Source organism: Phyllobates terribilis, unplaced genomic scaffold (genome assembly GCF_046119375.1).
Source record: "Phyllobates terribilis strain yellow unplaced genomic scaffold, ASM4611937v1 Scaffold_8__6_contigs__length_399053987, whole genome shotgun sequence".
Taxonomy (NCBI): Eukaryota; Metazoa; Chordata; class Amphibia; order Anura; family Dendrobatidae; genus Phyllobates; species Phyllobates terribilis.
The window spans coordinates 154998525-155020592 of record NW_027362768.1 but is presented as its reverse complement, the minus strand read 5'-3'; the positions used below and the strand labels follow the sequence as shown (position 1 = coordinate 155020592).

The following is a 22068-nucleotide window of genomic DNA, read 5'->3' as shown; positions in this document are numbered from 1 at the left end:
TGAAGACCTTCCGGAAGGCAGTGAGGAAAGCCTGAAGATCGGACACCAGGGGAACCCCTCTCTCCCATAAAGGGTTTAGCCATGCCAATGCTTCCCCAGTGAGGTGAGACATGATGAACGCCACCTTGGCCCGGTCGGAGGGAAACTGATGTGCCAGGAGTTCAAAGTGCAGCGTGCACTGGTTCAGAAAACCCCGACATAAGACGGGGTCACCCCCAAAACGAGGAGGCACAGAGAGCCGGGGTCCAGAGGTGGATGCCATGGCACCAGTAGGCTGAGGCGCCGCCGGAGCGTGTGCCACTCGGCTCGCGGCGGACATAGGTGGGACGGACAGCGTGTCCAGGCGGGAGTTGACAGACCGCAGGTAGGTCAGGATGGTTTCCTGTTGGGATCTCTGACGAGAAACCTCCTGGTACAGGTCAGCAAGCGAAGGAGCCTGGGGGCCACCGGGTTCTATGGCCCGTGCAAACTGTTATGGATCCGGGTGGTGGAACCTCTGTACTGCGGTGCAAGGAGCGGCCAGAGGGGCGTGACTAAGTATCAACTCGGTCCGACCAAGGTCGCACGGCGGCTCAGTCGACTCTGTGAACCAGGGAGGAACCGAGCAGAGGGACCAGGTGCCACTCTGGGACCGACCTTGTATGAGAGCAGGTGACTCCCAGGGGTCAGAAGGCAGGAACTGACCGGTACAGCGGATGAGCTTCGGCTGGCAGGCTGACGGGTGGTCCGGGTAGACAAGCAGGCTGATTAGGCAGATAGTCAGGCGAGTGTTCCGGGTAGGCAAGCTGGCGGCACAACAGGTAGCTGGCTGGTGCTTCCAGGTAAGCGGGCAGGCATGCACGACAGGTAACAGGCAGGTGCTTCCAGGTAAGCGGGCTGGCAGGCACGGCAGGTAACAGGCAGTTGCTTCCAGGTAAGCAGGCGGGCAGAGCCCATAGACAGACTGGCGAACAGGACTGACTTGCAGAGGACCTGGGGGCTGAAGCAAAGTAAGAATTACAAAGCAACAACCTTGCACGGGCACCTCCATATTGGAGGAGGTGCCTCTTATAGGGAAAGCCCTCCGGTGATTGGCCGGGGACTTGTTAGGACAGCCCGCGCGGCCCCTTTAAGAGGGAGGGAGCACGTGCGCGCACCCTAAGCACAGAGCCAGGGAAGCTGCTTGCACCAGCAGCAGCTGCAGGGAGGCCGGAAGATGCTGGAGCAGGACCGCAGCGGTAAGGGGGACGGTGTCTCTGCCTGGCAGGGGGCAGAGACGTCGATGCTACATGCTCTACTGGTCTGGTTGGGTGGTAACATCAACTGGTGCCATGCTGGAAGGTCAGAACCCATAAAACTGTTGGCATTTTTAAAGGCTTATTCCCTTTACAGTGTTCGACTATCCCAGTTGATTCCAGTCCCACAGAGAATAATTGGAGTAGCAGCCCCCTACTACTCATCAACGGGCCATTTCAAATGCCTCATTCTTAAAAAAAATTAATGGGGGGTGCCACATATCCTTTGGAAAAGTGATAACTTTCAATAATAGGAATAATCCTTTAATGACGCCTCGGCCATTTAACCCTTTTATCATTGTGGTCCGTGGCCTGGCATGATCAAAAGGAAATCCTCAAATTTATTCATAAGACCTAGTGGTAGAAATTTAGAGCTGTCTATCATTTGCAAAGCGTTTTTCTATACTATATGGCCTGCAAACTGCTACTGATCTGACCAGTGGGGGTTTGGGTCCCGAGATTTCCACTGATCGCTGAAAACACTGCTCAGAAAGGTGCAACCTCCTGCAGGAGCGCATGCACAGAGCAGTGTAGGGGGCTCTACGGTAAGTCTATGGGTCCAAACATCACTTTGTGAGAGTGGTCTAAGAACCCATAAACTTAATACTGAGCCCATACACTGCTCTTTGCATGCGCTCGTGCAGGAGGTGCGCCCCTCAGAGCAGTGATCAGTGGGGGTCTGAGGACCCAAAACCACATTGATTAGCAGCACTATACAGCCAATATAATTTTTAAAACGTTTTTGCAAATGACAGGTAGCCTTTAAGTCTTAGGACTAGTACACTAGCTATTTCACATGCTGCAGTTTTAGGTTGTGTTTGTATGTATTGTGCAATGACTGGAGAGCTTCACCTTTGCTTCGCATGCCATAAAATTGCTACTTACTGTGTATTAATTAGAGACAGAGAATTAAAAAAGGGATCAAACTCCAGAGCAGTGGGCAACGGGCAAGTAATTAGTTCTTGCATTTTGATAGGACAGTGAACCATGTCCTCTATTTGGACTTTTCTTTTTGTTTGTAGACTTTTATGCTCTTTGTGTGACTTTTACGTTGCTTGAAGTCTTCGAGGTTTATGTGAGGTCGCGGATCCAGAGCTCTTATCCTACTGATAATGTAGGTGTTACATGACATCACTGATTGAAGTGAGCACGGTATCTCTTTATAATCAGCAAAGTCAAGTTCTCGTTTAATCATTGTCTACACTGGGTGAAAGTTTCAAAATTCATTGCTAAATTGGGATGAAGATCCGTATGAGCCGCCAAGCAAAACACTGAAGAGGAATGTCATTTTTCAATTGTTTTGAAACAAGGATAGTGGAAAATATTTTAAAATATTCCTCTCTCCCTTCCCTCCTACTTTCTTTCCTGATTCTTCAAAAAAGAGCAAAATGACATTATAGCCAAATTTATTCTAGACCATCAGAGAGGTCCAGCTCACGGTGCGGTTTCCACCTCTGTAGGCCAACATCTTCTAACTTTTTCAAATTTCTGTGCACATTTTCGTTATATGGACAATACATTAGGATATAATTAGTAACTAATGCATCCAATGGCTTAAATGGGCTTTCCAACCCTACAGGATTGATGACCTATCCTGTCCTTGGGGTAGGTCATCAATATCAGATTGGTGAGGATCTGACAACTGTAACCGGAACACTTAAAAACAAAATTGCCTTCTGGTGTCTCTTTCATGGTCCCAAAATATCCGTCCGTGTTAATTTAGCAAAGAAGTGCATTCAAAAGTCTGATCCCGATGGACCATCTACGTTGAATTCTGGTGGGACAAGTAAAAGTTTTAGATGAGATCTTTCTCTTTCTTAACAGTTCAAAAGAGATGGAAAAGATTTGGATATTATAAATGAATATGCAAAACATTTTGACTGTGCCGTCCCCATGTGGATGGGGAATTTCAGAGTTTCTCTCATGGTTTATCACCCAGAATACATCAAGGCCATTCTGTCCAGGCAAGGTGAGGAAAGACAATAATTTTATCTTTTTTTTTTCTTTATCGTGTTTCCAATCGACTTTGTTTTATATGATTTATGTTCTTTTTTTTGGCATTGATTATCAAATTCTCCCAACCTTGTAATTATTTACACCAGATGGTGTCCAGTAGCTGTACCTCTATCTGCAGCTCAGCCCTCATGCATTGTTTCTTCTCTCATACTACTGCTTTAAATTGATTTTGTAACTATATATTTGCCTCATTTTATGTTATTTAGATTTCTATGTCTTGTAATATATCGTGAATATTTTTTTAAAATGTACATACTATTGCCCAAAGGGCAGCTTTGTTTTTCCTTAATAGTCCCATGAGTTGGTAAGTAACATTTCCAAAATTTACTATATATAACCAGGCTTTCATATTCACAAGTTTGTGGCTCTGGAAGTCCTAAAAAAATTAGACTTGAATGGAAGCCCCAACTGAGCCATTCATCTAAATGAGGCACTTTTGTGGTCTATCTGGCCTCTGTAACCAGCAGTGTTCATTAGTGTTGAGCGAGCACTAAAATGCTCGGGTGCTCAAAACTCGGGCCGAGCTCGCCGTGATACTCTGGTGTTCGACCCGAGCAACGAGCCCAATGTTAGTCTATGGGAGACCCGAGCATTTTTGCGGCGGCACCCCCGGCAGTCTGTAGAAAGCCTAAAAAGTGCCCAAAACGATAGTGACAGTGCTCAAAAGACATAGGGACAGCATGGGCATCGCCCCAGGAAGCATTTCTGACCCCCAACGCAATGCTGTCAACAACGTGGTCAGAGGTATTAAGCCACTTTTACAGGCTCACAATAAAACGTTCAAAAACGAAACTGAAATGGTTTTCCTGTGAAATATGTTAAGGAACTTCCTTTCCAGGGTAAAGACTTGTGTAAAAGGTAAAATAAATAGCCAAAAACAAAAATACTCCTCCACACCCTGGGCTATGTTCACAAGTAGCATTTTTTATGCGTTTTTGCACTTTTGTATTGCTTTCAACCGTGACAAATGCATTCACCGGGAAATGTCATTTTAACATTTTACAATCTTATCTGGCCATGTGGTGTGTGACACATGCATACAGTGCTGAAAAGACATGGGAACAGCATGGGGAAGACCCCTGGAAGCATCTCTGACTCCCAGGTCACTGCCTAAAAGTGTGCCCATCAGAAGTGATCCTTTCCGCATCAGAAGAAGCAGACTTGCAACTATCCCCGTGCAAGTCCTTGTCCCAGGGCAGTGTTCAATTGTACCTCCCCCATTCCTTGCAATGCAACCGCAAGTATGCAGCCTGCCACCCACCCCCAGGCTGCAATACCATACTGCTAGCTTGCTTGCACTTGAAATGCAGCCTTTTAGTTTGGAGGAGGCCGAAGCTGGCCACTACCTCATGGCTGCTTCAGCAGCGAGGTATCCATACTCAGTCCCCAGCCGGCCGGCGGCCGGGTATCCACGCTCGGTCCCCAGCCGACAGGGGGCGGCCGGGTGTCCATACTCGGTCCTCAGCCGCCCCGCGGCCAGGTGTCCACACAAGCTCCCCAGCCGCCTGGGGGCAGCCGGGTGTCCATAAATAGTCCCCAGCCGCCCCCATTTCTCCTTGGAACATCCCCCTACACACTTTTCTTAGCCCGGCCTGCTTTAGGGAAGCATTGGACGAGCCCACCAGAGAACCAGACTCCTCCAGTGGGCCCTGGCTTCTCCATCAGGGGAGTTGAGAGTGCCAAGGTGAGGAGCATGATGATGATGATAGAAGTTAGAAGCTGCTTTGTTTTCTTGGAATGCAAGCGTAAGTGTGCAACCAAACACCCACCCACCCCCAGGCTGCAATACCATACTGCTAGCTTGCACTTGAAATGGGGCCTTTTATTTTGGAGGAGGCCGAAGCTGGCCACTACCTCATGGCTGCTTCGGCAGCAAGGTATCCATACTCAGTCACCAGGCGCCCGGCGGCCTGGTGTCCATGCTCGGTCCCCAGCCGCCAGGGGGCAGCTGGGTGTCAATACTCAGTCCCCAGCCGCCCCCATTTCTCTTTGGAACATCCCCCCACACACTTTTCTAAGCCCGGCCTGCTTTAGGGCAGCATTGGATGAGCCCACCAGAGAACCATACTCCTCCGGTGGGCCCTGGCTTCTCCATCAGGGGAGTTGAGAGTGCCAAGATGAGGAACATGATGATGATGATGATGATGAAGTTAGCGTCTGCTTTGTTTTCTTGGAATGTAAGCACATGTATGTAGTAGCAGCTAGGCCTGAGGTGGTCAGTGTTTTGGCGCATATCCTACCTCCTCCGAGGATTGCTGGATGTTTTCCTGCTACTATCCCAGTTCTATGACTCCCGTTAAAACACAGCTTCAGGTGATGAATGATGGATGACGTGGTGGCAAAGGAGAAAGAGCAGGAGAAACAGGGACCATTCACATCAATATCAGGCCAGTCAACCACACATGTCTTGTAGGATATGTTTCTGTACCAAAAGGAGCGGTTCGGCTACATAGTTAAAGGGCATGCAGTGAGTGCAATGCCTACCAAAAATTTTGAGGCACTCCAATGCCCCTTGGAAATGACATGGAGGTCAGAGGGCCTTAATTAAATCATTTTTCCATTTATAGCAACTGGGTCTCCTGTGCACTGTTGGCCTAAGCAGTGAATGGAAGGCTTTCCAAAAATTATGAGGAAATGCAATGCCCCTTGAAACAGACGTGGATTACAGCATACTAAAAACCTTCTATCCATTATTGGGAAGTGGGTCTCCCTTAGTGTTCGCCTATGCATTGAAAAGCAAAAGCTGACTAAAATTAGGAGGAAATGCAATGCCCGTTGGAAGAACGGTGGAGGTTGCAGTGGAATAAAAAGACAATATCAATGTCCCTTGGAAAAGTGGTGGAGGTCGCAGTAGCTTAACAAGACGGTTTTAATACCCCTTGGAGAAGTGGTGGAGGTCGCAGTAGCTTAACAAGACGGTTTTAATGCCCCTTGGAAGAGACATGGAGGTCGCAGTAGCTTAATAAGACGGTTTTAATGCCCCTTGGAAAATTGGTGGAGCTCGCAGTAGCTTAACAAGACTGTTTTAATGCCCCTTGGAGAAGTGGTGGAGGTCGCAGTAGCTTAACAAGGCGGTTGTAATGCCCCTTGGAGAAGTGGTGGAGGTCGCAGTAGCTTAACAAGACGGTTTTAATGCCCCTTGAAGAATGGTGGAGGTCGCAGTAGCTTAACAAGACGGTTTTAATGCCCCTTGGAAAAGTGGTGGAGGTCGCAGTAGCTTAAAAAGATGGTTTTAATGTCCCTTGGAAAAGTGGTGGAAGTCACAGTAGCTTAACAAGATGGTTTTAATGCCCCTTGGAAGAGACGTGGAGGTTGCAGTAGCTAAACAAGACGGTTTTAATGCCCCTTGGAAGAGACGTGGAGGTTACAGTAGCTTAACAAGACGGTTTTAATGCCCCTTGGAGAAGTGGTGGAGGTCGCTGTAGCTTAACAAGACGGTTTTAATGCCCCTTGGAGAAGTGGTGGAGGTCGCAGTAGTTTAACAAGATGGTTTTAATGCCCCTTGAAGAATGGTGGAGGTCGCAGTAGCTTAACAAGACGGTTTTAATGCCCCTTGGAAAAGTGGTGGAGGTCATGTAGCTTAACAAGACAGTTTTAATGCCCCTTGGAGAAGTGGTGGTGGTCACAGTAGCTTCACAAGACGGTTTTAATGCCCCTTGGAGAAGTGGTGGAGGTCGTAGTAGCTTAACAAGACGGTTTTAATGCCCCCTGGCAGAGACATGGAGGTCGCAGTAGCTTAACAAGACGGGTTTAATGCCCCTGGGAAAAGTGGTGGAGGTCGCAGTAGCTTAACAAGACAGTTTTAATGCCTCTTGGAAGAATGGTTGAGGTCGCAGTAGCTTAACAAGATGGTTTTAATGCCCTTTCGAAGAGAGGTGGAGGTCGCAGTAGCTTAACAAGACAGTTTTAATGCCCCTTGGAAAAGTGGTGGAGGTCGCAGTAGCTTAACAAGACGGTTTTAATGCCCCTTGGAAAAGTGGTGGAGGTCGCAGTAGCTTAACAAGACGGTTTTAATGCCCCTTGGAGAAGTGGTGGAGGTCGCAGTAGCTTAACAAGACGGTTTTAATGCCCCTTGGAAGAGACGTGGAGGTCGCAGTAGCTTAACAAGACGGTTTTAATGCCCCTTGGAAAAGTGGTGGAGGTCGCAGTAGCTTAGCAAGACGGTTTTAATGCCCCTTGGAGAAGTGGTGGAGGTCGCAGTAGCTTAACAAGACTGTTTTAATGCCCCTTGGAGAAGTGGTGGAGGTCGCAGTAGCTTAACAAGACGTTTTTTTTTTTCTAAACATCATTTTTATTAGATTTTTTCAGAAAAACAAATACATAAAAAGACGTATGAATCAAAGCCATAATGCACAATACTAAGGAGCTTGTACAAAAATCAGGTACAATAAGTAATCAATAAGTTCCGATTAGCTGGCCTAACAAATACACATCTAAACAAAAAAAAAAAAATACCAAGATTAAGTGTTAGCAAGTTACAGTCATCTTCAATCAAGGAAATTAAGTAATTTTCAGTAAATTGTGTTGATTAACTCCCCTGCTTTAGTTAACGCGTAAAAGTCCTAGGCTGTTGTTTAGATCCTCCAGAATATACCATTCTGTAGAAGTAAATGGTTGGACAATTTTATTCTTTTCAGTCAGAGAGCAGCATGTTATAATAAACTGCTTCCATTTTGACAGAAACTTCCCAGCTTGTTGTTCTTTGTTACTAAGGGCATCTAATTGTTCTACTCCCATAAAATGTTTTAATTGGATTATTAGCTCTGCTATAGGGGGAATGATAGGGTCTAGCCAATGTTTGAGTAACTGTTTTTTTGCCAGGAAGAGTAGAGTATGAAGCAGTTTTGGGGGGTCTTTTGATTTTTTGTCGGAATTTTCTGGGTTGTTCCAATGATGGAGTAGGGCTAAGTATGGAGAGAGAGTGTACCCTGGACCCCAAATATTATTCATCAGGTCTGAGACTTGGTTCCAGTATACTGTTGAATCAGAGCAGGACCATAAGCCGTGCATAAGGTCAGAGTATGGATGATGACATTTAGGGCATGCAATCAGTCTATTTGACAAGGGATCTTTTTTCGGTATATTAAAAGCGTAAATGGCCCCGTGTATTATTTTATACTGAGTTTCCCTCCATGATTCGTTTATAATGTACTTTCTAAATATCTTCCAGCCTAGTCTGATCTTAGTGGGAATTTCAACGTCTTCAAATTGTTGCTTCCAATATTTAAAGAAAATGTCAGGGTGAATCTTTAATAAATTGGGTTTCATAGCCGAGTAAAGACTAGATATTGAAGGAGTACCTGTTGGGGATAATAAAATTACATCTAATTCATTTTGCAAGGTCTCGAAGGTAACATCCCTTAAGTTTGACATAATGGATAGTCTAATTTGTTCAAATTGAAGGCCATGATGAAATGGTAGATTATACTTATCCATACACTCTGGGTACGTCAACCATCTCCGATTGCTTGGGTGAAGTAGGTGAGATATGTTATGAATACCTGCTTGCTGCCATTTAGAAAATAATTTATTTTCACATCCCTGTGGAAATTCTGGATTCTGCCATAGCGGCAGGTGCTTAGAAATTCTGAAGGAAAGGCCATATTTTTTCCTAACCGCTTTCCAAGTGGAAATGGTGTCTTTAAAAGTTACTTATTTTTTGATTGCTGGGGGTAGGGAAGAGTAGCGAGAGTGTAAAAGTGCAGTTAAATTAAAGGGGTAAGCATAGTCTGATTCCAAAGAGTAATCAGAGTACGTATGTCTTTTGTGGAGCCAGTCAATTATGTAACGAAAAAGGCAAGCAAGGTTGTAATTCCTGATACTTGGAAAATTGATACCTCCATTATCCTTGGATGACATAAGTTTGTCTAAACTAATCCTAGGACGTTTTCCTCTCCATATAAAATGACTAAAGGCCCTATTAAGTGTGATTACATCAGAGTGTTTCAGTAGCAATGGTAGTTTGGAGTTGATACATAATTTTAGAAGTACTGATCATCTTAACGAGATGCGCCCTACCTAAAAAAGACAAGGGCAAATCCTGCCACGATTTCAATTGATCAGTGATTTTTTTGATGAGGGGGGGATAATTTAACACATATAAAGAGGATGGCAAACGGCCTATTTTTATGCCTAAATAGGTGATATGAGATGTAGCTATATTAATATCATAGAAAGATTTTTTGGGGTAGAGTTTCATTCCTTTTTCAGTTAATGGTAGCAATTCACATTTTTTAGCATTTATTTTGAATCCAGAATAAGTGCCAAAATTTTCAAGTAGATCCAACACTAGAGGTAAATGTAGAATGGGATCCGACATAAACAAAATGATGTCGTCTGCAAAAAAAGGCTGCCTGAATTGATTTTTTGTTAAATTGGATGCCTGAAAAAGTTTTAGGGTCTGATAAAATATGAACTAGGGGTTCTAGTGCCAGGTTAAAAAGTAAAGGGGATAAAGGACACCCTTGTCTTGTTCCCTTTTCAAGGGGGAACGGAGTGGATAGAAAACCCGGGGTATACACCTGGGCTTTTGGAGACATGTATAAATTATGAATATAATTAAAAAAAGGGCCTGACAATGACATCTTGGTTAAAACCATATATAACCAATCCCAGTTTATATTATAAAAGGCCTTTTCGGCGTCAAGGGAGATAATTGCCGTGGACCCTTTTAAATCAGGTGTAGAGTGGATTTTATCAAGCGCCAGTAAGACTTTCCTAATATTTAGCGTGGCTGAGCGACCCTTAACAAAGCCTGCTTGTACATGAGATATAAGGTGAGGTAAGGGAAATCGGTCTGTATGAATTGGGGGATAATGGATCTTTGTCTGGTTTTAGTAGTAATTTGACATAAGCCATATTTGCGGAAGGGAAAATGGGATTGCCATTAATTATTTTGTTGAAGATTGATACAAACAATGGGGAAATCTCTTCCGTTAAGGATTTAAAGAAGTCAGACGTGTATCTGTGGCGCCCCTGAGGGTTCGGTCGCCACAGAGGTATTGCATCTCACCCAGAGGTGTGGTATCTCACTCTCAGGTAAGGAAGGAGTATGGCTCAGGACCCTAACACTACATCCACTACACCACATTTCCGGGGGACAGGGCGATAATGCTCCTATGGGAGAGCACAAGTGTCCCTGATCCCTGGCTGGAGTGGGGAGGAACCACTTAGAGAGGGGGAACTAAATAGTGGATGGGTGGAGAATGTAGATCCTGGGAGCACTGTAGTAGGAGGTATAAAAGGTAGGAACCATCTTGGTTCAAGAGTGGTAGTAGTAGAAGTCAGAGTGGAGAAGTGACAGGAGCAGAGGCTCTGCACGAGCTCTGCTCCAGAGGCGGGCCTAGTCAGGAGGCCTGAGCCTGAAGGAGGGAAAAGGGGAGCAGGAGAGGCTCCAGGACGAGAAAAGAAGGGACCCCAGGGGTACGGGCCGTGCAGTAAGCCACCCGTACGCCTGCCGCTGCCAGGAGGTAGGGGGGTCAGGCCACAGAAGGGGAACCGGGTTCCCCAGCCAGCAGAGACTACAGGACTCAACTGGGAACTGGAGGCTGCAGCACTTCAAGTACAGCAGGCCGTCCACACCAGCCACCAGGAAGGTAGCCGCATAGGGCCAGGGGACGGAACACACGTCGCCCTCCAAGGCCCGAGGACACTGGACAGAGGTGCCGCTAGGTGTGAGGTACAAGGAGAGAGGACACACAAGAGGGGGTCCTGCTAAATGCTCCAGAGATACCTGAGGGTCGACTGAGCCCCTTACTGCATGAGCACAGGACGCCCCGGGCTCTTACACTGGCCCTGTAACTGGAACTGTTTAAACCGTGAGTAAAAGATCTGGGACTGCACTGTAACGACTCCGTGTTATCATTACTGATCCCGACACTATCACTACCATCATCCATACACGCTGCCCTGAAGCTACACTCTTCCTGTGGGGAGTCACATCACCTTGCTGCACACACCATCAGCTTCAGTGGACTGCTCCCCAGCGGCAGTTCCCAATAACCACATCCCACAGGTGGCGTAGTCGGACTATATATAACAGAGACACATAGACTACCCTGGTTTGACCGCCCTGGGTCACGGACCGGGTCGCCGCCACGGTGACTACAACCCCCAGCATCTACGAGGCCCGGCTCTGGGTATCCCCACGGCCCAGGGGGTGCATCATATCCATCAGGTCCAGGGGCCTTGTTTGGTTTCAAATTTCTAATTGTATTAGTAATCTCTTCTAATGAAATAGGTTTATTTAATATAGATTTATGTTCCTCCGAAAATAAAGGTAGTTTGACCTTATCTAATAGTGTATCAGAGAGGGACAAGGATTGTTTTGGATTTTGGTATAGGTCCTTATAGAATGAGCCTAAAATCTTATTAATTGATTTAGGGTTCGTATGAATAACCCTGTTGATATCTCTTAATTGGAAAATTCCCTGTGGCTTTTTCATACCTTTCGCTAAATTGGCCAACATTCTCCCTGATTTGTTGCCAAACCTATAAAAGTATGCTTGTGTTTGAGATAAATGGAATTTTTCTCTCATATCTGCGTATCGGTTGAATTCAGATTGTTTTTGAGACCAGTGTGTTATATTAAGAGGGGAAGGGTCAAGAAGAAATGTAGTGTAGGCATGTTTCAGTTCAGAGGACAGTTCACCATATTTCTTCATAACTCTTTTTTTGTGAGAAAAAGTATACGCCAAAATTTTCCCTCTAATTACCACCTTGGCCGATTCCCATAATAATGTGGGGTTATCTTGCCGAATTGTCAGATAAAAATTCGCTCCACCATATCTTGAGAGAGGAAATAAATGAGTCGTCTTTGCAAAAGTAATCTGGAAACCTCCATAAGAAGTCAGGGCCTCGAGGGAAATTTTTTAATAATTCCAACCCTACTGGGGCATGATCAGAAATAGCAATATCACCAATTTGCACCGTTACTAATTTAGCTAACAGAGAGGGAGATACGAAAAAATAGTCAATACGGGACCAAGAGTCCTTGGCATGTGAGAAGTGCGTATATTCTCTATTACTAGGGTTCAGAAACCTCCATGAATCAATTAAATGGCAAGTAGACAAAAGAGGTGCTAGTGCTTTGTCATGTGAGGTTATTGATTGCGGAGTACCAGCAGTGTTTTTCCTATCCTCGTGCACCGAAACCACAGAGTTAAAATCTCCACCTACTATTTTGTTAGGGTTGGGGTCAAGTAGGAGTCTAGTCTCCAATTGTTTGAAAAAAGATTTGTTGCCTATGTTAGGCGCATAAAAATTATAGATAGAGAAGGTTCCACAAGAAGTAGATAGTGTTAATTGGATCAGCCTCCCCTCTCCATCCTGCTGCTGACTTATAACCTGGTGTATAAATTGTTTATTGATAAGAATTAAGACTCCAGCCTTTCTATCTAAGGACGATGAACCATAGACACTAACCACCCACAATTTTTTCATCCGGGGGAAATCTGCTTCCGGTAGATGCGTTTCTTGTAGGAGGGCTATGTCGGGCTTTAAACATTTTAAATGTCTAAGGACCTTCATCCATTTTTGGGGAGAACGCAAACCCTTAACATTCCAAGATATGATATACATATTCAAAGACTGTAAAGATAAACATGCTTGGTGAGCAACTTACAAAATAATGATGACGTGTAGTTAGATTGTGTACTAAAGAGCATAGCTCGAACATGTGAAACATTTTTGTAGCACCCTGAGGATTCGGCTGCTACAGGGGTATTGCACCTCAGCCAGAGGTGTGATATTCCACTCCCGGGTAAGGATGGAGTGTGGAACTGAGCTAGTAGGCTGCATGCACTACACACATCCCATTTCCGGGGAACAGACCGATGGTACTCCCACTAGAGAAATGTGCAGGTACGACAGTGTCTGTTCCTGGCTGGAGTGGGAGGGGGGTGGAACATCCCAGTAGTGTAGGGGCAGATAGGGGGAGCAGCCTGGGTAAAGCTAGGAGCTCATTGGGTGCTGGTCACCTGAGCTCACACATAGAGGGAGTATATAAGGTGGGCACCATCTTAGATCAGGGTCAGTCAGTCAGTCAGTTGTCAGTCAGTCAGACAGTCTGTCTGAGAGCCTGAGAAGCAGAGCAGAGGAGAAGAGAGAGAGACCCAGAGGCGCAGAGGGGACCCCAAGAGCCCATAAGAGAGCTAATAGGGTGAAGGGTCGGCAACAGGGTACCGGATCCCAAGCTGGCAGAGGCTACAGCACACCTTAGCCAGGAACCGGAGGTCGTGGGCAGGATCTGCCACGATCACCCACTAAATCCACCCGGAAGGCAGACCAAGAATAGGGTCAGGGAGCCCAGAGGAGGCTTGACCAACAAGAGGCCCGAGGGAGCCGGACTTAGGTGGATCCCTGGTGGGAACGGCCAGAAGAAGGGAGAGACAGAAAGGAGCTCAGGACCACACTCCGGAGTTGCCTGGGAGTTGACCGAGTCCAGGACCTGGTGGACGCAGCACGGCTTGGGTGGTCACTGCTGTACACAGTGACCCGAGCAACACCAGTAAGTAAAACCCTGGAACTGCATTTTATGTCTCTGAGTCTCCTTGCTGCACCTTCACAACCACCATCCTCCACGGCTGACCCCCTGAGGCTATACCCCTCCCGTTGGGGGTTATACTACCTAAGCTGCACTCACATCATCAGCCTCAGTGGACTCTGCTGCAGCGGCGGCCGTATTGACCGCAAATCAACGGGTGGCGTAGTCGACACAAAAGAACATCTAGTAACATCATAAGGACTGCCACACACTGAGTTTGACACCCTGGGCACGGACCGGGTCACAGCCACTCGGAGACTACAACCCCCATCTGATCCGGCTCCGGGTATCCCTAACAGCACTGGCCCAGGGGGCGCGTCAACTTTGGCGTAGTCGGCAGGATCACGTGCCCGCAACAACCGGGTACTGCGTGCCTGAAGAAAGGATCGCATTTACCTCAAAAAGAAGTCTCCCGCCGGTTCCGGAGGGTCCCCGCCATCGGGCCCCATCACAGGTCGTTTCCCGCCGGTTGTCCGCCATTTGCAGCTTTTTCCCGCCATCCATGGAGTTTCCCGCCACTGGGAGACGATTCCCGCCATTTCCAAAGATTTCCCGCCTTGGAAGAGCGGACGCCATTATGGGCGTGCCAGAGGGTGGCAAAAGGCCACCTCCCATCGTGGGCCAGGTCAAAGAATGGCGCCAAAAGCGGAAACCGCGCCCACCAACAGAGACTGTGATGCTGGAAGTGTCCATCAGCGTAAGAGAACTGCCCCTGGAACTGACAATCACAAAGTTGCCCCGGGACCACCCTCAATGTGGGCGGAGACAGAACAAGAGAGCAAAGATGGGTGTCGCCTGGAGCAGTCTGGAGAGAGCGCACCCGGAGACAAGACGTCTGGAAGAGAGTCCAGAGAGAGCCTACCCGGAGATGGAGGGAGAGTCAGGCAGCACCGACCCAGTGGTCAGGAGCCTGTTGCAGGTCGCCACTCCAGAAGGCCTGCTGGAGATCCTAGCACAGCTTCCCCGAGACCGGGAGTGTGCACAGACTGCGCTGGAGAGCCTCGCACGGAGGATGGCCCGGGTACAGCGAGAGACGTTGGCGGAGTGGAGCCGAGAGATGGCCCAGCAGACCGAAACCCGACAGCGGAGCACGCCACCTGAGACGAGGAGACAGACCGCCTCTGAGGATGGCGCAGGAAGAATGAAGGCAGGAGACGGCGCCGAGAAGGGAGCTGAACGGATGGAGGCAGGTAAAGGGGACGTCTCTACCCCGAGCCGGGAAACCGCGTGCCTGCCCCAGCTCCCCGTCGCAGAGCCCGAAATTCCCCCTGCCTTGCCCGTCGCTGCATCGTCACCGCCGCCGACTAGGCCTCAACCGGAAACCGCGGCCGCGACCCCTGTGACGTCACACGCCTCGACCTCGAGCGTGGCCAAGCAGGAAATACCACCGGCCTGGTCGCAAGGCCTAGTACCTCCGGGCGCCGCAATACCAACAGCGCCCCCTACCTCCGCGGAGCCACCGGCCTGGCCGCAGGGCCGAGTAACCACGGGCGCCGCCGTTCTTACGGTGCCCTTTTCCTTTAGCGTGCCCCAAGCCTGGTCGCAAGGCCTGGTCAACCCGGGCGCCGCTACCACCACGGCGCCCATAGCACCTAAAGTACCGCACCTGGGTGAAAATCTATTTGCCCAGCATACGTGCCCGGATGGGCAGCCCTTTATATGGCCACCGGAGTTTCACCATCCCCGACTCCGGAAAGAGAGACCCCTAGACGAACCCCTGATTCCGGTTCCGAAGCCCGCAAGGAGGACCTCGCCCCCGCTGGAGGAGGCACAGTTCGAGTGGGACCCCACTGGAGAAGACCTCATGGGGTTCACTCAGGAGACTCGGGCGGCCGCAGCGGAGCGTGCAGAGTGCTGCCGGCAGCAGCTCGAGGTCTTCGAGAGGGAGCGGAGAGAGAGGCGGGTCCGGGAACAGCAAGCGCAGATAAGGAGCGCGGAGCAGAAGAGCCGGACCAGGAGGAATCCCCGTGCAGCTCATGGTCCCCCTTCCACCGGGACTGTGATAAAATTCAACATGCAGCATGGATGGGGCTTCATTAGAGACCATCAGACCCCCGGCGACGTCTTTGTAACTCGCAGAGACGTAGAAAGCCATCTGCCGGAGGGACACAGAGGTCGTGACCTGTACGTAGGGGACGAGGCCACCTTCACCCGGCACAAGTGTGCCAAAGGACCCTACGCCCTCCATGTGCATCGCCTGACGGAGGAGGAGCTGCAGTGTGAGGAGGAGCAAGAGGACCCGGACGGGTCTGAAGAATCTAAAGAAGGAGCAGGAGGACACCGTCGTTGAAGTACGGTAGAGAGAGACTGTACATAGTTACCCGTCAGGGTATAAGAACTGTTCTAGTTAAAATATAGTCCCCGTTGGGACCAGTCAATTAAACTGAAACTCGTGTGTCCCTATTCCCACTGACCGAGGACTGAGAGCGGTCATTCCTCCCTAATACCTGGCCGAGGACTGAGAGCGGCCATATCCCCTTGTATATAGTTGCACTTCCTAAAGCGCCCCCTACCGGTTTTATAGGAAACCATTTTTCTTCAAGAGACTGTCGCACTTTTCCCGGTCACAAGTTGCACCGTGACCGGAGGAACCAGAAACAAGAATGTTATTTATATGAAAAGTTTATTGCTGATATATATATATGATGTTTTCTATGTTTATGTTTATGAAAAAAAAATTGTATGTTTTGGATGTTTATATCTTACAGCCCGAGGACGTGCTGTGATTTACCAGGGGGGAATGTAGCACCCTGAGGATTCGGCTGCTACAGGGGTATTGCACCTCAGCCAGAGGTGTGATATTCCACTACCGGGTAAGGATGGAGTGTGGAACTGAGCTAGTAGGCTGCATGCACTACACACATCCCATTTCCGGGGAACAGACCGATGGTACTCCCACTAGAGAAATGTGCAGGTACGACAGTGTCTGTTCCTGGCTGGAGTGGGAGGGGGGTGGAACATCCCAGTAGTGTAGGGGCAGATAGGGGGAGCAGCCTGGGTAAAGCTAGGAGCTCATTGGGTGCTGGTCACCTGAGCTCACACATAGAGGGAGTATATAAGGTGGGCACCATCTTAGATCAGGGTCAGTCAGTCAGTCAGTTGTCAGTCAGTCAGACAGTCTGTCTGAGAGCCTGAGAAGCAGAGCAGAGGAGAAGAGAGAGAGACCCAGAGGCGCAGAGGGGACCCCAAGAGCCCATAAGAGAGCTAATAGGGTGAAGGGTCGGCAACAGGGTACCGGATCCCAAGCTGGCAGAGGCTACAGCACACCTTAGCCAGGAACCGGAGGTCGTGGGCAGGATCTGCCACGATCACCCACTAAATCCACCCGGAAGGCAGACCAAGAATAGGGTCAGGGAGCCCAGAGGAGGCTTGACCAACAAGAGGCCCGAGGGAGCCGGACTTAGGTGGATCCCTGGTGGGAACGGCCAGAAGAAGGGAGAGACAGAAAGGAGCTCAGGACCACACTCCGGAGTTGCCTGGGAGTTGACCGAGTCCAGGACCTGGTGGACGCAGCACGGCTTGGGTGGTCACTGCTGTACACAGTGACCCGAGCAACACCAGTAAGTAAAACCCTGGAACTGCATTTTATGTCTCTGAGTCTCCTTGCTGCACCTTCACAACCACCATCCTCCACGGCTGACCCCCTGAGGCTATACCCCTCCCGTTGGGGGTTATACTACCTAAGCTGCACTCACATCATCAGCCTCAGTGGACTCTGCTGCAGCGGCGGCCGTATTGACCGCAAATCAACAGGTGGCGTAGTCGACACAAAAGAACATCTAGTAACATCATAAGGACTGCCACACACTGAGTTTGACACCCTGGGCACGGACCGGGTCACAGCCACTCGGAGACTACAACCCCCATCTGATCCGGCTCCGGGTATCCCTAACAGCACTGGCCCAGGGGGCGCGTCATTTTCAAATAACAATAAACCAAAGTTTTAAAGAACTGACCTAGCAAGAGCGTAAACATTTTTAACTGCTCGCTAGGGAAAAAACTATCTCCTGGGCCTCATTTCTGCCCAACCATGTGTGTAAAATAACAAATTACATTTAAATTTAGATCCCCCTTATTTAAGATATTTTATCAAACTTTTTCTTAAGCTATTGCCTCCAAAAAAAAAAGGTTTTTTTTTCTTCAGAGTCTCCAGGTAGAAAGGAGAAATTCATTTTATCAACGATTGTTATAGCTCTGGTCTCCTTTGTCTCCTCGTTTCGTGGGTCTCCCAGGGGACCGTGAGCTAGAGGGAGTTATCGTTTTGTGGGTCTGTTCAGGGCTGGCCCTTGGACCCAAGAGACCGCTGACAAAGGATTCTGCCGTATCAGGTGAGATAAATTCCCGGAAGGAGCCATCTGTGTCTTTCAGGCGTAGAGTAGCCGGGTAGCGGAGTTGAAAGCGGATTTTTTCCTTGTGCAGTCTGGTGCACAAAGAACTGAAGGACTTCCTTTTCCTGGTCACTTCAATGGAGTAGTCTTCAAAAAGCAAGATTTTATGGCCCTGAATGATCAATGGATGGTTTAACTGTTTGTATGCTCGGATAATGTCAGCTTTATCTTTGAAATCCAAAAATTTCATAATGACCTGTCTTGGTCTGGTTGTATTGTGAGCTCCAGAGACAGAGGGCGGAGGACCAATTCTGTGGACCCTTTCCACCCTTTTACCTTCAGGTAGTTTTAGAGCTTTTGGGACTTCATTCTCGCATAGGAATTTCAAAGTGTTTTGAAGATGCGATTCAGGTAGACCCACCAAGCGCAGGTTGCTTCTGCGAGAGCGGTTCTCAAGGTCATCAATACGGTCTCTCAGAATTGTGTTCTCACAGACAATAGCTAATATTTTGGAATGGTCCTCATTTGAATCATCTTCAATGCTCGAAATTCGTGTTTCCAGCTCAGTGAGCTGTTCGGCTTGTTCATCCTGTCTAGCTTGTAGATCCATCAGGGCCGTATTTAGAGTGGATTGTATTATGGTTTTGATTTCAGGAAGTAGTCTAGCTGTGACCTCAGCCGCTAGTTCCAACGGGTCCATTTGTGAATCCCCCTTCCTAGAAGTAGGATTGCGGGGCGTTTTGGGGGGTTGACGTAGATCCTCGTTGGATTGGGCGGGATGTTCCTCTTGGTCTAGAGTAGGAGCCATATTATGAAGCTTGGAGAAGTCAGAGTGATTGGAGAAGGAAGGTTGTTTTTGTCCGCTACGGAGAAGGTAGCGGTCCATATATGCCAAATATATAGTTCGAAGACGACCTTCAGCTGCGTGATGATTTCAAAGAATTGCTGAGCTGCCAGATCAAAAATCAGGAGCATGGAAGCAATGTACAGGGGGTGAGAATATGAGCAGATAATCCGAGATCACATGGTCGGTGCCTGAACCGGAAGACTCACAGAATCATAGTTTGTAAACAGTAATTACTTCATGATAAGAGATAATGAGATCGCCAGGGCAGGACAACTATTTTCCATTGACAATTTGTATACGTGGGGTCAAGGCTGGTTATTAGATGACAAAAAAAAAATGATACAGCAATATTCCTGTGTGCCTCAAGATGACGCCCAAAGTAAATGATGAAAAATAGTTGTTGTAGTTCAAATGACCACTGGATGGAGTTTTGATGTGATTAACAATGGAGGACAGTTATTTGGAGCTTAACAAATTCTCATATAAAATATAAGAGATGGCCCTGTAGTGAACAGAGTACAAAGGAGAGCCTCAAGGCCTTGATGCACTGTTTGGGCCAAATTTTTCACTGCCACATTGAAGTTGCAGAAATCCACAGAGATGTGAGGGCCCCAGGTTGTTTTTCAGCTCCCAGCCTCTCTCCACTTCAACTCTACCCCTGCAGGGCCGATACAAAGCCCGGGATCAGCAGCCTCCCAACCATACACCACACACCTTCTGAGGGAAAGTCCCGACGCCCCGCTCCGCAGGACTCCACCGAGGACGCAATGCAAACAGGCCGCCCCGCCGACTCCGGACCACCAGGGCAGATGAGGATGAGGTAGGTGACACTTCACCAGTGATCAGGGGGTGCCACTCCGAAGCGCTTACCCCTGGATAATATTGATTCCTGTCCGGGGAGTGCAGCAGAAGCAGAGGCAGGATCCCGGGACGCGTCTCCTCGTGTTTAAGATGGCGGCCGCTCACAGGCCAGGACTCCGTAGTCAGATTGAAGCTCCGGTATCTTTCACCAAGGAGTCTACAAGACGGTTTTAATGCCCCTTGGAAGAATGGTGGAGGTCGCAGTAGCTTAACAAGATGGTTTTAATGCCCCTTGGAAGAGACGTGTGATGCGCACAGGGGATGGGGATGACTCGGCGCCCGGGCCTTGTTGCCTGGTCTTGGGGATGTCGCGGTAGTCAGCTCCCGGGCCCGTACCCTGGGCCTCTCTTTAAAAGGGTGGATAATTATGTGAAAGTTCGTGATGCCACCTGTGGTGTCTGGTGAGGATCACCAGCGCTGCGGCAGCCCACTGTAGGGTGAAGGGTGCATATCAGGATTCTCCCCAGTGAGCGGGTATAGGACCTCCTGTTTCTTGCCGTTGTGTAGTACATTTCTGACCTGCCTGGAGCTAGGCCTAACTTTGTCTCTGTCCTGCACCGGCTGACTTTGTGGTAGGGCCTTCTCTTGGAGTACACGCTCCCAGCTTGCGGAGCCTCCGTGACTCCTGGCTCTGGTACGTATCAGCTATTGGGTGATCCTGGGACATGAAGTCTTCCAGGGGTCTCCGGTTGTCTCTACAGGGGAATATACGGCCGTGTAGATGCGGACCCGGTGTCCGGTATATGTTTTCTGGGGTGAGCTTGTACAGCTCCTCTGCCCCCAATGCTACTCACTCCTCTAGCCTTCAGCTGCACTCGAGGCCCTCACTAGGCTATAGACACTAGCGGCAGCTTGCCGCCCTTCACCGCTCTTATGGCGTCGGCACGCCTTGGGCTCACTAATTGAGCTCTCTCTGGACTGAGCTCCACTGCAGGCTGACCTCTCTCAGGCTTCTCTACTGCAGGAACTGAACTGAGAACTCTGTCCCTCTCTGGCTCTGAGCAGGGACTCTGTTCTCTAGACTGAGCTCGACTCTGTATTCAGACCTGTACTTGCTGAACTCTCCAGAGGAACTGACTGCCTAGCTCCACCTTCCCTATTTATATCCCTATCCGGGCTCCCTCTGGTGGTCTGAGGTGGAAGGTGGAGGTGTGTGTATGCTATGAGGGCCTCTTGTGGAGGAGTCCGTCCATGCACCCCTCTAGGATCTATGGCACTAATGCGCAGCAGGGGCGCCACATTCCCCCCTAGCAAAACTCAGCACTCCCGGGCTGAAGTACATTTTGAAACAACAATATAGCATGAACTACAACAATCTTCCCTTTATGGGAGGCACATTCTTAAACGTTGCATATAACATTAATAAGTAATAAATAGATATATGTATTGGAATAAGCAAGTCCAAGTCTCTTCCGGAGAGGTTGCTCAAAGGGGCACTCCAAGGAGTGCAAATATTTATAAAGAAAAGTCTTTGGGCTGCACATAGTCCTCAGGCACAGAGTTCTTAGGTACCCATACGGGTAATGAGAAGTAAATTGGTAAAGTGTCCATATCACTTGAATTGTCCATTAATGAAGGCAAAAATATAAATTAAATGCATATAAAAGGCAATGAATACATGGCAATATACAAGATAATACAGTAATATACAATACAATGCTATATAATACCCCAGGGGTAACTATTTACACTGTCAGAGTTTCCTTCTTTACTCTCTGTATCTGACAGGGGGTTGACCTAGTGTACTACGTGTAGACCTACGTGGTACTGGGATGCGTGAGGCACTAGTATTTGCACCACTTCCCATTCTGTCAGTACTAGGTGTGGAGCGACTGCAGGGCCGCCTTAACCTCGCTACAGGACTGGCAAGTATACCATTGGCTGGGCCTTCTTGCTCTGCTCCAACCGGGGATCCTTCTTCCGGGGATTCTTCTTGTGCAGGCTCTTCTGAAGCACTTACAGGCTCTACTTGCTGTGGAGGGTCTTCTGGCTGTTGAAAGAAGTGGATCACAGGGATTATTACTGCTCCTCCTGTAGCATCGGCGTCTCTGCCCCCTGCCAGGCAGAGATGCCATCCCACTCACCTCCTCGCTCCCCGCGCTCCCCGCGCTGCGTTCTCCAGCGCTCCTCTTCCTGCTGCCGGCGCGCGCAGCTCCCTGGGCACTGTGCTTAGGGAGCCCTCCCTCTTAAAGGGGCCGC

At 48.7% G+C, this 22068-nt stretch overlaps 1 pseudogene; it reads left to right on the top strand.

Moving 5' to 3' along the window:
• The first annotated feature begins 2546 nt into the window (after positions 1-2546).
• LOC141157703 (cytochrome P450 4B1-like) overlaps positions 2547-22068 on the top strand; it is a 64380-nt pseudogene continuing 44858 nt past the window's right edge.